General features: G+C 45.9%; 1 protein-coding gene across 1 annotated transcript in view; it reads left to right on the top strand.

The window, feature by feature from the left end:
* The first annotated feature begins 3,110 nt into the window (after positions 1 to 3,110).
* PAK6 (p21 (RAC1) activated kinase 6) overlaps positions 3,111 to 15,043 on the top strand; it is a 50,399-nt gene continuing 38,466 nt past the window's right edge. The window contains exon 1 of the mRNA XM_054026689.1: positions 3,111 to 3,148. The gene's annotated coding sequence lies outside the window, so the exon portion shown is untranslated. The remainder of the gene's footprint in view (positions 3,149 to 15,043) is intronic.

The raw sequence follows: 15,043 nt of genomic DNA, 5'->3' as shown, positions 1-15,043 counted from the left end.
CCACCAAAGAGGTGGAGGGGTGTGTGTGTGAATGAAAAAGTAAGTATGATTAAATATATATATGGAAGGATTTTCTCATGTAAATTTAGATGTTCAGGATTTTGATCATTGGTATGGAGGGGTGGAGATGCAGAGAGATTCTCTAGCATTAACTTTTCTGTCTGCATGAGTTTGAATGTTACTGTTGTATTCATCATTAAGTTCCATGCAGTGTTTTTTTTCTTCCCCTTTGAGACCTTAAAATCAAAGCTCCTATCTGCTTTGAGTGCATATTGTTCAAGGCTAAATTTAAAATCTTGATATCTTGGTCAGTATCCTTGCTTAGACAACACCCAACTTTTAGGGATCCCACCATCATGTTACATATGCAGTTGGCAGGCGATTGCACTTTTGTTGTAAGCGTTAGGTATATAAATCTCAGCCCCTTGACATCCGTCTTAGCCCCTCCTTCCATTTTCCTGTTTTCAAATTATCTCTTATGCCTTTCCATGCACTTCAGTGTCCTTTAGAATGAACTCCGTCATGCCCCAAATGTATTACCCTCCCATCCTTTTCTCCCTGGCATCCTGGTATTTGGATCCTCTCTCTCTCTTTTTTAAATATTGTTTTAATTTGCTATTGGTTTGTATAAATATTGGATAGCACCTCACATAAATAGGTTAGGGTGGAGAATTGCTTTATAAATGAAATGATTATAAAGATCCCGTGACGCTTTCGGATAAGAGAAGATATTTGCCCCAGTGGCCTTGTCAGAAATTTCCTTTCTCTTCACTGTTGTGTAACATGCAGTGCGCTATTTAGCTGCTGCCCCTCGCACCAGAAGTGGCTACATTTTAGTGGTGCTGTATGGATCTTTTAGGTGAAAAATACTGGATAAATGTAAAATACGATCTGACCTCTATTTAGGACGTGAAAGCAGCTGTGAGCTGGGAAGTTAAATCCAGCAATGTGGAATGAATGAAGTCCGAAACCTGACAGCCTTCAGCAGTTCCAGGGACATGGAGCATTTTTTTAATGAGAAAATTCATTTCTGAGATTTGCTGACAGGAACATGTAGAATGGAACTGCTGCCTGCCCTTCCTCCTCCACTCCCGCACAGAAGGGGAAAAAAGCCGATCTTTATAAATAGCTCTGTTCCTGTCGTATTTGTAAATTCAGTGCTTTTTGTGTCACTGACATCACCCTCCTTCTCCATGGCAACTCCCTACAATGTCAAAATTTCCAGGCACTATTTGAGAAACTTAAAGCTCTAAATGAACAGGTTGATTCAGGATGTTCTAATTGAAAATAAAACAGAACAGGGGGCGGCGGGAGGGGGTGTGAATGGGAGAAAATGGACTTCTCTCTACTCTAATCCTCTGGAAAGCTTGCATCTGTGAGTGCATTTTAGAACTCTGCTTGCCCAGTCACTCTTCCTTTTATAACTATCCCTGTCAAAAGAAGAAGGAGGGTGGACATCTTATTTTCCTATCTCCAGCGGCCTGGAGAGAAACACTACAGGTGACTAAGCAGCAGGATCCAGAGTGACTCACTCCTGAGCTAATTTCTCTTTCTCTCTCTTTTGTTGTTGTTTGTTCTTACCTTTTGGCCCACAGCTTATATTTTTTCCCCGGGCCCCAGTGAGACAGAATTAGCAGCAAGCTTTATTGTTCCCTAATGTTCCTGAAAATATGAGCTTGTGGTTATACAGGTGAGGAAATAAAACCAAACCTTAATGTCAAGAAAATTAATCATAGTCTTTCTCTTGGCAGCAACATTTTTATTAAAATAGTTTTTGCTTTGAGTTTTGTCCAGGAAGAACTAATATGTCTGACACACCGGTGAACTGAAAGGTTTCTTTGTAAACCTACCTGTGGAAAATATGTGATTGCCCCAGTCACAGGTCTACTGATTTTAACTTGATTGCTAGAGTAAATGCTCTAAGTAGAAGTTGTTCTACCTGGAGCCTTGTTTATAGAATTAGATTGTGTTGGGTTTGAACTGGGTCTTCTATAGCGGGATTGTAGTGGCTTCAACTGAAATGTGAAAGCAGATCTTCAGGTTGGTGCAAATTAATGTCTCCCCAGTTACTTCAATGGAGCTGTTCTGCTTTACATCAGTGGAGAATCTGGGCCATAGTGTCTAAGACCCTGGGAAAGTATCCCTTCCTTATATTGCAGGTTTGTGGCATTCCAAGCTCCATTGCTGAAATTCAACTTCCTGAAATGTCAACTCCATATTGTGTGTCTGATTTTAAAAATTGCTGGGGACAGATTCAGGACAGTTACACAAGAGCTGATGTCCATGATGTCTTTCCCTGGATATAAGAACCCAGGAGCATTTAGTGAAATGATAAGAAACCCACCATCTGCCCAAGGAGGGTAATGGAGCCCTATTCTCTGTTTTAGAAGAGCAAGCTACAAGTGCTCACATTCTCCACTTTTCCGATGTGCAAGGCAAAGGATTCAATAATCACATATTCTAGAAGTGTGAGGTCATGTTCCACCAATTAACCCTCCTCCACTTGGAGTGGAGCATAAGCCAGCCATCTCCTGGTTTCAAGGCTTAGCTGAACGGAGATGCATGAATAATCTTTATATCCGTGAATCTTGATTAAAATATTGTCCTTGCTTCTGATGCACAAAATGTCACTCAGCCCCTACTCCCATCCTCTCTTCTGAGATCACAGAATCAGCACATAATACAAAGGAGTCCCAGAAAATGTCTATTCATTGTAATACAAACCTTAACAGGAGCACACATCTACAATGGGATCCAATCCGTTTTAGCTGCAAGACTTTAATGGAATTTGTCACTGTAGTCTTATCCATGCTCCAATGTGTGGACTTTATAACTTCCTTATATACTTCAAACACCTCTGCTTATTGCCAGGGAGAAGGGGGCGTCTGGCACTTTCATATACTCCTCCACAGCAGCTGGCATCAGGCTAGTGCCGGTGAGTAAGCAGCTGCAAGGATGATGTGTGTTTGCGTGTGTGTGAGACACTGAACCAGGATCTTTCTGAAGAAGCTTTGAGATGAAATTACTGAGAATTTTTGCCTGAAGCGAGGGATGTTTCCCTAATCCAAGACAAGCAGCAGCCTGCAGTCAGAGAGAAGCAGTGGCCAAAGTCAGCCCAGAAGAGAGACTTCTCACAGATCTTCTCAAGGTAAGACCCCTTTGGGTGCTGCTATAGGAGGAAGTGGGCAAGAGGGTCCAGCATGAGCTTCCCCCACATATGAACACTGGGTGTGATGAGATGATTTGGGGGAGGTTAGAAGATCATAATACTGAGAGAGATTTGAGCCCTTGTCTGACACTCCCTTTTCAGGCTGGAAATTGAAATCAACCAATAGGAACCATCTTCTCTGGCCTGAAGCCACAAACGGGGAAAGACTTTTAACCCTAGAGAGCCTACCTTCAGCCTGGGCAAATGGTGAACAATACTGGCTAACTACACTTCTAATTCAAATGCTAGGTACCAGGATTTAGATACTAGGGTGATGGCACTGTAGGATTCAGAGAGAAAATGAAATTCAGCAAACGGAGATCAGCTCAGAATTTTTGTTTATTAATTGTATTTTGTGTTTTTTAAACACTGGCAGGGTGCTTGGTGCTCTGCGGAATGAAGATGGTCCCTGCCCTGGGAGCATATGTCTAAAAGATTTTTGTGATGCTCATAACATAAGATTCTTAATTTGAGACTATAGCCTGATGAAATGCTACTGAAACAAGAGTTTGAGAATATGTATTTGTAGAGCATGCATCTGAATTACACCTGACTTAGCATTTAGCTGTGCTGACAACTGTTTGTGGAGGGGCCAGTAAACACTAGAGATCTCTCTGTCCCAGCAGCAGGGGGGCTTTTGAGGGGACAATTTGTTTTAATATCCCATATCCTCATTTCAGTATGGAACAAAATAGGTTCTGAATGCACAGAGATAACTCTCAAAGAAGAACTAGTAAGTGATGGTACTTTACCTCTAAAATACAAAACATGCTTTTAGGAAAAGTATTTCACATCCAAAAGAAAAAAAAAACTTAAAGCTAAAAGCTCTCCTACAACAGAAGACAGGCTGGGAAATGTATGCTGTGGGATGTGGTTGATTGCTGCCTTTTCATAAATTATAATCCTGGATGAGACGACACGCTCTGCTGCACTTTTTCCAGGTGCCAGGGCCATTAAGGAATACATTCGCTGAGCCTGGAAAGAGAGCGGAGTGCAGGAGCATTCTGTTTTTTCTGTCTGTGGACTTGATCCCTTTGCACACACAAATATCTGCAAACAGATCCAATTTCGCTCTTGGACACAGTAAGGAAAATGTACTCTTATGAGCAAAAACAGTTTGGATCCAAAGAAGTCAGTATGGTTGGCAATTACAGGAGCTAGAGTTGGGATGGAAGAAACAGGCTAAAAAAGGACATCCCGAGAGACAGCTTTGTAGTCTGCTTTCTGTGGGGCAATATCAGAGTCTTTCTTCTTTTCCATTTCTCTTTCCGCAGCTTGTGTGTGGTGAGGGAGGGAATATTGCCCAGAGACAAGGTTCTGTGCACAGTCACATTGTGTATGGCGGTGTAAGGCCGTTGGTGAGATTGCCCAGTGAAGGGATCTTGTGCCCAGCTTTCTGGTATGGAGTCTGAGGGCTGTTTGGTTGCTGTTGCTTGCCAGTTTGATTCCACTGTGTGCCCATAGTTAAGACATAGTAATTACTGCCAGCCTTAGAGTCAGGAAGAGTCTATTTGGGGGAGATTAAGCATTAATCCAGGGCCACTTCCAAGTATCCTGTTCACTTGAAGACAGGTTAGAAATAAACCAGGGCAGAATGATGGCACAAGGCGGCTGAGATTTCAGAAAAGCAGAGATGTTCAGGGTATCTCCTTGTTGGGTGTGCTTGGAACACCTAAAGGAATTCTGCCCTGGTAATCTTTTTATTTACTTTATAATAGAATATTTTGCAGATGGACCCATCAGGAGCATACTTGTGGCAAGAAGGCAGGGGAGCACTGACAACTGCAGGCAGTCAGAGGACAGTATAGAAGGTAGACACCACCACTTACTCTATTACTTGACATCTTTTAAACCTACTGGAATTCTGCATAATTAATTTCCAGCACCAGCATTATGTTCCATGCGAGATTTCCCTTATTCGGCAAAATTCTCTCTACATTTTTGTTTTTGGTGCCCGCTTTTATTTTGGGCCTTCTGCAGGTCCTGAAAGAACTAGAGTAATTAGAAGGAAAAGAATCCTATTTCTAGGGAATATAAATTGTGGTAAGCCTGGAAAAGTGTCCTTTAATTAAATACTGATCATCCTTCTCAATTAAAACTACCACTAAAAACTAGGCAGTCCAGTAGTTAAAGTAAATAATAACAGGACATGAGGAATATCTTTCAAGTGAACATCAGAGACACAATTACACAAATGTAATAAAAGGGGTATGTGTGCAGTGGCTCAGAGGAATAGAAATGGGACAGATCTTTTCACGGCTAGTTTCAAACATGGTTCAGGGCAAAAATGGGATTGAAATTTGTTACATATCATGACTCTTTGGTGACCCCAGACCATTTCCTTGTAAACAGTTGTTTGGATCACTGAAACCACTGCCAGAAATGGCACCCTACTTAGCAGTCTCAGAAGAGAAGCCAAAGACTGAATAGGCCCTGGGGACTGAGCTCCTCCCTTGCCCTAGCAGTTGTCCTGTTGTCCCAGAATTATGACATATTAGTGGAGCAATATGGAGAAGCTTGTACTTCTGCTGTTCAATCTGTGTATGTTTTGTGGATAAAATAAAGATGATTTCAAACCCATGTCCTGGGTTGTGCATGGTGCAACTTGGGATGTGTAGGGACATTAAGCCACCTCTATGCTACCTTTCCCTCCTCCCTGACACCTACTGATCCTGGGACCACCAGGGTGTTCCCTGGCATAAAGCAGGGCAGTTTCAGAGCTACTCTGCCCTTCTTCAAGTTCAGTCTCAAACCCACCTCAACCATGATGCCCACAAACGGATGGGTGGCAGAGGTTCATTAACAGTGTGTGTGTGTGTGTGTGTGTGTGTGTGTGTGTGTGTGTGTGTGTGTAAACATAACCTCAAAATCTGCAAATTATTCCCACCGTTGGTTTATGCCTGTTCCCTGTGCTCTTGTTGTTACTCTTGCCTCCCCTCCTTCATCCTCTCTATTGTGTGCTACTTCCACCTGCTTACAAGACTAAACTCTTCAGAGAGGGGACTGTCTCCTAGTGTATGTCTGTACAGTACCAGGCATAGTGGGGCTGGATCCTCGTCAGGGCCTCTGGGTACTACGGTAATACAAATAGTAAATCACCATCATCATGCCCTATTTTGTGCTGGGCAATGCCAACAACTTGCATGTAGAGACACTATGCCACACCCCCTTTCTCTAAGGCACACCCTTTATGCTGGGAGCCAGAATAGGGTTGCCAACTTTCTACTCATACAAAACCCAACACTCATGCCCTGCCCCTTCGCCGAGGCCTCACCCCCGCTCACTCTATCCCCCCGCCTCTGTTGCTCGCTCTCCTCACCCTCACTCACTCGCTCATTGTCACTGGGCTGGATCAGGGGGCTGGTGTGAGAGCTCCGGTTGGGGGTGTGGACTCTGGGGTGGGGCCAGAAATGAGGCGTTCAGAGTGTGGGACGGAGCTCCAGGCTGAGACAGTGGGTTGGGCTGTGGGAGTAGGTGAGGGCTTCAGCTGCAGGTGCGGGCTCTGGGGTGGGGCCAGAAATGAGGGGTTTGGGATGTAGGAGGCGGCTCCAGACTGAGATAGGGGGTTAGGGTGTGGGAGAAGGTACGGGCTCTGGGCTGGGGGTGTGGGTTCCGGGGTGAGGCCAGAAATGAGGGGTTCAGGGTGCAGGAGGGGGCTCTGGGCTGGGGCCTGGGTTTGGAGGGGGGGGGGAGTTGAGGGCTCCGGCTGGGAGTATGGACTATGGGGTGGGGCTGGGAATGAGGGGGTTGGGGTGTAGGAGGGTGCTTCAGCTGGGAATGAGAGGTTTGGAGGGCGGCAGGGGGGATCAGGGCTGGGGCAGGGGGGTTGGGTCCGGGAGAGGATGAGGGGTGCAGGCTCCGGGAGGCGCTTACCTCAGGCGGCTCCTGGAAGCAGCGACTTGACCCCCCTCCAGCTCCTATGCAGAGGCATAGCCAAGTGGGTCTCCGTGCTGCCTTGTCAGCAGGCACCGCCCCCGCAGCTCCCAGTGGCTGAGGTTCCTGGCCAATGGGAGCTGCAGGGGTGGCTCTTGGGGCAGGGGCAGCAGGCGGAGGCCTCTGGCTGCCCCTATGCGTAGAAGCTGGAGGGGGGACATGCTGGCTGCCTCCCAGGAGCTGCACAGAGACTCACAGGGAGCCTGCCGGTCCAGCTTCACAGTGCCACCAACCGGACAGTCAACGGCCCAGTCAGTGGTGCTGACAGGAGCCACCAGGATCCCTTTTCAATCGGGTGTTCCAGTCACCCTAGACCAGAAGGGCTGGTGTAGGAGCCACTATAGCGGCCCTGAGGTTTTCCCATGTTGTAGTAATGCTCAGGGTGAGTTCCCCAGCTCTCAGATTGTTTTGTGCCTCTGGAGCCCTGTAAAATGGCTGAGATCTGGCTTTGATGTGGTTCTGAGTTAGGGTGACCAGACGTCCCGATTTTATCGGGACTGTCCCGATATTTACTTGTTTGTCCCACGTCCCGACCGATGTTCGGTCGGGACGTGAATTGTCCCGATATTTTGCGGAGGGGGCTCGTGCCTCTCCACCCCCAAATCAGCCCTGGCTCTGCCCCAATTCCGCCCCCTCCCTGCCCCATTAGATCCCTCCCCAAATCCCCGCCCTGCCCCCACCTCTTCCCCAAGCACGCCGCATTCCTCCTTCTCCCCCCTCCCTCCCAGCCTTGTGCGAACCAACTGTATGGCAGCGCAAGCACTCGGAGAGGGGAGAAGCAGGATGCGGCAGCCTGCTCAGGGGAGGCGGAGGTGAGCTGGTGCGGTGGGGGGTGGGGCAGGGAGCTGCCTGTGGGTGCTCAGCCCCCACCAATTCTTCCTATGCTCCGGTGGCTCTTTTTTTTTTTTTTTTTTTCCCTCCGGTGATGACCTCCTCCTTCCTCCCCCCCATGTCCCAAAATTTCATGCCTCTCATCTGGTCACCCTATTCTGAGTCTCCAGGGCTGTCGGTCTTGAAAGTTTCATTAGCACTAAAGTCACATTTTAAAATATATTATGATGGCCATGGGCTCAATCCCATTGACTTTAATGGGACTACTTATGTGTTTAAAGCTAAGCACCTTCTTCCGTGCTATGCTGCTTTGAGGTCAGAGTGCTTATCGGCACCTTGCAGAACTGAGCCCCATAGGAAAGTGAATAAACGTATTTGTAAGTAACCATCCTCCAATAACATCAGCAGGTGACTTAGAATCAAGGAGAAAGCAACACCAATGTGAAAAATCAAAGCAATGTGAGCATTAGCTCCTGGAACTGATACACGTGTGTTCAGGCACCACTAAAATCTCCAAGCAAGAGACACCCAGGTATATTTTTGTTGACTGTGCAGGTTGTTTGCTTTAGAACTGCATGCTTGTACCCCTCTATTGTTTTTCTTTACACACCCCTAATAGCAGCAAAAAAGCCCCAAACTCATTGAGGGGAAGGGGAAAATAAAATATTTGATACAAAAACTCAAATAAAAAATTCCTAACTTCTTGCATGGTCTATGATGGCAGAAAAATGATCTGAAGCTCTAACATTGGCTATCTGGAAAGCACAATTGCATGGAGCTCCTTCAAGGAAATCATTATATGTCAGGGTTTTTTAAAAGATTTTTTTGTTTTTTGGAATTGATCAACTAAAAGCTGTTTTAAGAATCAGGAACAGACTTGTGGGGGATTTGTTATCCCCACTGCAGTGAATTCACTAGAGACAGAAATGTTTTTTTATAGATACTACTGCAACAAATATATATAAAGGCGTTTTCATTCTGACAATGTAGCATCTTCTAAACGAGAAAGCAAAAATGTAAAGCAGGTTCAGGAGACTCATCAGTTTTTTACAAGCTAATAACGGCAATTTGATGGCTGTGGATTTAATTGCTTTTCCCCTCAGAATCTGGCTAAATTAGACTGTCTGTAGCATCTGTGTTGTCTTATTGACAATCTTCTAGTTTTCAGACTTTCCTCTCTCTGATACACAGTGCCTCCTAATATGCAGGTTTTTGTTTTTATTACCCTCTGTTGCCTTTTTAATTAGTTGAAAGAGAACAAATTCCACTCTGTAATCTGTGCTTGATCCTATTAACATTGCATGTGCATAGAAAGAATGGTTGAACAGGTCATATTTTTCAAAGGGGGATAGGAGCTCAACCCAGCCTCCCAGACTGTGGGCATAGTTTGCTTTCCAGGCCCCAAATCTTCAATTTGTGTGTGTGTGTGTGAGTGATGGCTGACATGTTGGCAGACACTGGCGATTGAACAAGGAATCTCCAGACTAAAAAAAAGTCTCTATATCTTGCGCTTAACAATTGGGGACTATAGCAGACTTGCATCCTCCGTGAATCAGACACACTAACCAATAGGTTACACATGCAGTTCAGTTATTTTTAGTATCCAAATTATCTACACTTAAGAGCTAACAGCCTTGTTCTGTTTTCTTGTTACCTGGGGCCAGCTTCCATTAAAATCAGTGGTGGTCTTCCCATTAACTTCAGTGAGAGCTGGATAGGAGCTGATCCTTCAAGATGGTGGCCCTGGCCTTGATCCAGGAAAGATGAGCACATGTTTAATATTAAGCACATGGACAGATTTCCTCCCTGTCACATCCATCTTAAACTAGAGATCCCTGGTTTAATGTTCACTGAAGTGTCAATGGAAAGACTCCCATTGATTTCTATGGACTTTGGGTCAGGCCCTCAGAGCAGCCAGTGGCAGGAAGTACCGCTTTGTGTGAACAGTCATTCCTGAGCTTTAACTGCTACAGTAAACTGCCCAATTTAGGCACACAAATGTAATTAGCACGCACAAATCAGAGTTCTTGTGCATGCAAAAGTGGGTATGGAAAATTGATGTGCACAAATGTAGAGGCCACTCTTGAAAATTTGAGCCCTAAAATAACAGAGAAATGTCTTTTTGTATATTTTACTGGCAATCTAAATACCCTTACTTTATATATCTGTGTATGTCTTCACTACCAATGTTAACATGGCTGTGTAGTCGCGGCACCAGCTCTCGCCCAGCACTGTGAAAAACCCACCCCCACGAAGGGAGTAGCTATCAGCATTGCACTGGTGCACTGTCTACACTGCCACTTTACAGCGCTGAAACTTCCATTGCTCAGGGTGGTGTTTTTTCACACCCCTGAATGAGAAAGTTTCAGCGCTGTAAAGTGGCAGTGTAGACAAGGCCTAATTTTACAGGGACTTTGGAACCTGAAATACCTAAACCAGCCCTAGACTATGTTTACAGGATAGCCTGAGAAAAGTATCTGGATTGTGACTGTCACTGGGGAAATTTCCCAACTTTAACACACACATTTTTAAAACAGGTACCGCCAAATTTAAAAAAGAATTTTCAAGATGGCCACCCAAATATTTCTAAAGGGAATCTTTGCTCAATACTTGGATATAATCCATGATGATTTGCCAGATTTTCACTTCTCATGAACATTCTGCAGAACAAAAACAATCTCTCAGTTGTTATGAATGTCAGTGACAAACAAATTTAAAAGTGTCACAAATACCACTGAGGCAAATACGTTTTTAATTTAAATCAATTTTTGTGAATATATTTTTATAATATTCAGTGCTACTGAGGATATACAAATTAACATGAATTTTAAAAAATGGTTACAACTTATTACGTGAAACACTTTATCACTCTCCTAACTAAATTAGCATTTAGTTAGCCACAAATTAGCCACAAAGAGAAATTCTAGATCAGCAGAACATGTTGCAGGAGTCCCCATTCATAACTCACACTGATGACATTTTCAGAGCTGCCACAGGTGTTTTCAAATGTGATTTATTCTGAACCTGATTATGTTCTTGTAATATAAATATTTACCTGAAGAGAATCCAAAGAGGATCAGTGGTAGTGCTCTGCACTGTCCTGAAGGAGATATTGGTTCAATTCCTGTACCTAGCCTCTCTCCCCACAGTAGGCCAACAGGGTCCAGAATTGCTGCAAAGGAAGAATATTTTGCCTCTTGGGGGAAGGAGCAACTGAAGGCATTAAACAGTGATTGCAACAACCTAGGGTGACCAGACAGCAAGTGTGAAAAATCGGGACGGGGTTGGGGGTAATAGGAGCCTATATAAGAAAAAGACCCAAAAATCGGGACTGTCCCTATAAAATCGGGACATCTGGTCACCCTACAACAACCTCATAGCTTATCAACAACTAGCATTGGTGCATTCAGTCTTGTCCCGCTCAGCAGAATGCGATGCTCATGAATATGTGTACTCGATTCTTGGCCATACCAACTGGGGACAACATCCAGACATACTCTGTATAACCTGTATGCACATACTGTGTCTATGGAATCTGACAATACATATACCTTAGATGAAGGTGCCAGAGAGTCTTTGTGTTTGTCTTGGCGTAGGTTAGGTTAGGACTCGACCATGCAATAACCAGTATTCTACTAAAGTAATGGACCCTGGTGTAAGCAGTGTCTGCCGTATTCCAGGATTTAGACTTTATAGTTGGCTGCTTGGATGGGAATTGGGGAAGAAAGGACGGGAGAGCGTAAAAAGAGAAGCGAAGGGAGAGAAAGTAAAAAGAAAGCGAAGGGATTCTCAGGGCTCCAAGCTGAGACAGAGAACTCCTTAGTGGCAATGGAGGAGAAAATATTTGCTGCAAGGACCAAAACTTCATATAAAGAACATAGGTTTTACGTAGATCTTGTGTAGCAGTTTCCAGAGCAGACAAAAGATGTGTACAAAAGCCCCTTGAAATTTAATTGTATATACAAATCTTTAAGTGATGAGTGCAACCAATGCATCCTTTGCAAACCTACCATTACTGAATTAAAATGTATTCTCTTAGAGATATGTGGAGTGATCTCAAACCAAGTAAGGTCTTGTCTACACTGACAAGTTTCTGCACAGTAAAGCAGCTTTCTGCACTGTAGTGTACACACTGCCAAGCCACTTAGTGCACAGAAACTGCGCAGTTGTAGTGCTCTAAAAAAACCACCCTGACGAGAGGCATACAGCTTTCTGTGCCGGAGGTACAGCGCTGCGGTGCCAGTGTAGACACTGTGGTGATTACAGCGCTGCAACTGGCCTCCAGGAGGTGTCCCACAATGTCTCACCTCTCTGGTCATCAGTTTGAACTGCCCTGCCCTCAGGTGACCAACCATCAGCCCCACCTCGTACATTCCTTTGCAAATTTGAAAGTCCCCTTCCTATTTGCTCAGTGATGCATGCAGTGGTCTCAGTGAATCATTCTAGGTTGCCATGCCTGCTCCACACACCAGGCGATCCCCCACTTGGAGCAATGCCGAGCTGCTGGACCTCATCAGCATTTGGGGAGAGGAGCTGTCCAGTCCCAGCTGCGCTCCAGCCGTAGGAATTATGATACCTAAGGACGGATTTCACGATGCATGACAGAAAGGGGCCATGACCGGGACAAGTTGCAGTGCAGGGTCAAAGTGAAGGAGCTGCGCAATGCCTACCACAAGGCACGGGAGGCAAACCACCACTCCGGTGCTGCACCCACGAGCTGCCAGTTCTACAAAGAACTGGACGCGATACTTGGTTGTGATCCCACCTCCACTGCAAAGGCCCCTGTGGATACTTCGTTGGCTCGCATGCCAGTTGAGAGTGGACTGAGCCAGAAGGAGGAAATCTTGGACGAAGAAGGGGAGGGAGATCCAGAGGCAGAGGATGAGTTGGAGGTCAGAGACGCATGCAGTCAGGAGCTCTTTTCTACCGCGGACGAGCCTAGCCAATCACAGCAGTTGGATCTTGGTGAAGCACAAACAGGAGAGGAGGCCTCTGGTAAGTGGATCTGATTTTGGGACTCGCTGAAGCGAGTTGTTGGGGGCAGGTTGCAGAAAGCAGGCTTGTCTCTCACTACATGCCTAGTCTGAGCGTCAGTACAGGCTGTTGATAGACTCCCTCACTTCACGGGAATCTCCCTCAGAGATCTCCTGGAAACTCTGGTGGAGATACTAGGCAATCCGCTATTGCAGGTTCCTCGGCAGAGCTGCTTTGTTTCTTGCCCCATTAATGGTAACTTTCCCATGCTGTCATGGGTTGGGGGATGGGACGGACCATTGCTGCACACAGGTGAGCCACATAGGGGCCAGGGAAGAAGCTGCAGGCTTGGAGAAAGACCCTTCCTGGATTCCCTGTTCACCCATAGCAGCGAGATATCTTCCATAATGATCACATCCTGTGGAAAGTGTGGGGACAGGAATGATTATCAGGCCCCCCTACAGTGCTGTCTCTCCCCAAGAGCCACGTACCCAGTGTACAACAGGGTCCAGGAAGAGTGATTTACCCTGCCCCTGCAGCTACTCACCATTTTGGAGGTCTTGTGGCTCATGTGTACTTGCCTGGGGTCAGCCAGTTAGTGACAGGTGTGTGAGTACTGGCTGTGTTTTAAAGCACTGAATCAGTGTTGTCTGTGTTGCAAATAATACTGCTTCTGTAAAATGTTGCATTTAAACTTCACAGAGATGACCTTGGGAGCCCAGCCCCTCTCTTTGTTATCGGTGGCAGAAAGGCTGTGCAGAATTAGAAAGCAGCCAAGAAGAACTAAGGAGGACTTTCTCTGTGAGGTTATGATGCATTCCGCCACTGAGAAACAGGAAGTGAAGGAGTGGCGGGATAGCGAGAAGAGGGACCGAAAGGAGAACGCGGCACACCAAAAAGAAGCCACGGTGCGGCTCGTAAACGTTGTAGAGCGCCAAGTGGACACGCTCCAGGAGATACTAGCTCTTCAAACCAAGCGGCTCCGCGCCCACCCTCCCCTGCAGCCACTGTCACAAAACTCTTTCCCATGCGCTCCCCACACACCACCAACACACTGTTATCAACCTCCTGGCTCCACTCTCTACCCACAGCATTCCACTCCTCCCTCCTTACAGTCCAGCACTGTGGACTCCCACTGCACTCAACACCCATACCTTTGCAGTTTGGCCCTGCTGAAGTACAGCACCCGCTGCATTGTACTCCAAAGGAGAAGGTTCGGTATGATCCCTGGACATACACAAATCTGTAGCTGTCCTAGAATCCCTCCTCCTCTTGAGACCTTCTTTCCCCCCTTCTCCCATCCCCCTCCGTGCTGATGAATTTTTTCGTTTGATTCTCCTCCGGTGGTTGTCTTTTAATAAAAGAATTGTGTTGGTTTGAAAGCAATCTTTATTCTATTAAGTGAAAGCAAAAAGAACACTGCAAAGCAACATACAATTATGTTAAGCCCCCTTCTTGCATCATGTGCACCAATCACCTCCTAGCATTACATGCACTGCAATCCCGAGCATAGCAACATATATTAGTGGCTTTCAGCTTCAAATTGCTGCCTCAAGGCATCCCTGATTCTTATGGTCCTGTGCTGTGCCCCTCTAATAGCCCTGGTCTCTGACTGTTCAAACTTAGCCTCCAGGCACTGAGCCTCTGTGGTCCAGCCCTGAGTGAAGCTTTCACCCTTCCCTTCACAAATATTATGGAGTGTACAGCATGCGGTTCTAAGCATAAGAATATTTTCATCAGCAAGGTCCAGCTTCTCATACAGGCATCGCCAGCGGGCTTTTAAACGGCCAAATTCACACTCAACAGTCACTCGGCACTTGCTCAGCCTGTTGTTGAACCATTCCTTCCTGCTGTCAAGTTGCCCCGTGTATGGCTTCATAAACCATGGCATTAAGGGGTAGGTGGGGTCTCCCAGGATCACAATGGGCATTTTGACTTCCCCCATGGTGATCTTCTGGTCCGGGAAGAAAGTCCCTGCTTGCAACATCTTGAACAGGCCAGTGTTCCGAAAGATGTGTGCATCATGCACTTTCTGGACCAGCCTGCGTTAATGTCTGTGAAATGCCCACGGTGATCCACAAGTGCCTGGAGAACCAT

This window comes from Malaclemys terrapin, chromosome 4, assembly GCF_027887155.1.
Source record: "Malaclemys terrapin pileata isolate rMalTer1 chromosome 4, rMalTer1.hap1, whole genome shotgun sequence".
NCBI classification, from domain to species: domain Eukaryota; kingdom Metazoa; phylum Chordata; order Testudines; family Emydidae; genus Malaclemys; species Malaclemys terrapin.
This window is presented reverse-complemented; position numbering and strand designations above follow the sequence as displayed.